Raw genomic sequence first — 1,459 nt, forward strand, 5'->3', positions numbered from 1 at the left:
GAGGATAGAGTGAGGTGGAAACAGATGATTCGCTGTGGCGACCCCTAACGGGAACAGCCGAAAGAAGAAGAAGAAGATGAAGGAATAATGAACTGGTGTACCTGAAAATGGACTGTGTTTTATTTAAAGTACATCTACTTCTATCACACTAACAAAGTACTCAGGTAATGCTGAGCAGACTAGAGAGAAAAATGTCTCAAAGCTGCTCTGGAGGCAGAAATAGAAAAATACTGGCTGATTTAAAGCTCCACAGCCTTTTCTCTGCACACGGAAGAGGCACAGGTTTGCCAGCTGGCAAACATAAATGACAAATGAAATCAATATTCATCAAGTTAAAACTGCATTAATCAGTATTTTCATATTAAACAATAGAAGGATCTAAAGCTAGAGAATGCTGTATGTTGTAAGCCCCTTAGAAGCAGTTTTGTCATTTGTGATTTTGGGCAATATAAATAAAACTGACTGGCAGCTTTTTTTTCTTAGGAACTAGGTTTCCAGTATGTGCATGCTGCTGTTTTCAGTGAAAAAAAATCTCTGATAATGTACGCTGCCCAGGCAGACAAAGCTACAGTGATGAGCAAAGACAATTTTTCATTATAGTGAAGTTGCATTCTATGCTGCATGGCCTTACCCCTGATGGTATCTGTCAATGAATTCAAAAATACAGTAGGCCTTTAATACCAAAGGAATTAGGACCAGAGGGGCAGTAAGTGGTAACTGTAGAGTTCCGAGGTGCAGAACCTGTTTTGGACAGCTGTCTTTCTCAGTGAAAGCTCACTTTAGCACTAAATCGCAGTCAGGACTCACTGTTTCACTTTCTAAACAAGTGAAATAAAAGGATAAATGAGAACAAACATGTTTACATATGGTACCTATCACACTTTTATGTCAGTGTTTTAATATAATTGTGTACGATATATAGCTACATAGACAACTGTATTGAAATACAGTATGTAAGTACATAGGTTTTATCTACTTTGTTTTTTTGCTTGTTTGCTTGTTTATTTATTAAGTCAGTTGTCCGGATGCTTTAACCCTGGATTAAAAGCTTAACCAGAGACCGGGTCTGCTAATTAGCCTTAGTTAGATGCCCTACATCTCTACATCTACATCTATTTCACTACTTGCCTGTGTGTAGCAGTGTTTAAGTATTGTCCCTGTGAAGTAAACAGTAAGTATTTTTCTCAGGGTTGACCAGTACAAACTTACAGAGAGAGTGACTGTTGGACATGCTGCTCTGCTCGCTGATGTATTAACAGCAAAGGTGGCTATGTCAGTGCTGTGTTTTCAACATGTTCAGCTGCAAATGGCAAAAACATCAATTAATGCATCTTCCATTACATAGGACACAATGACTTCTCTATCATTCATTTACACACATGATACAATTGATTTTGGATGGTCAGCTAGCTTGCCAATTACAAATCTTTGCTAGTTAGGACATTAGATGTTTGGAGGC

Source organism: Monopterus albus, unplaced genomic scaffold (assembly GCF_001952655.1).
Source record: "Monopterus albus unplaced genomic scaffold, M_albus_1.0 scaffold183.1, whole genome shotgun sequence".
NCBI lineage: Eukaryota > Metazoa > Chordata > Actinopteri > Synbranchiformes > Synbranchidae > Monopterus > Monopterus albus.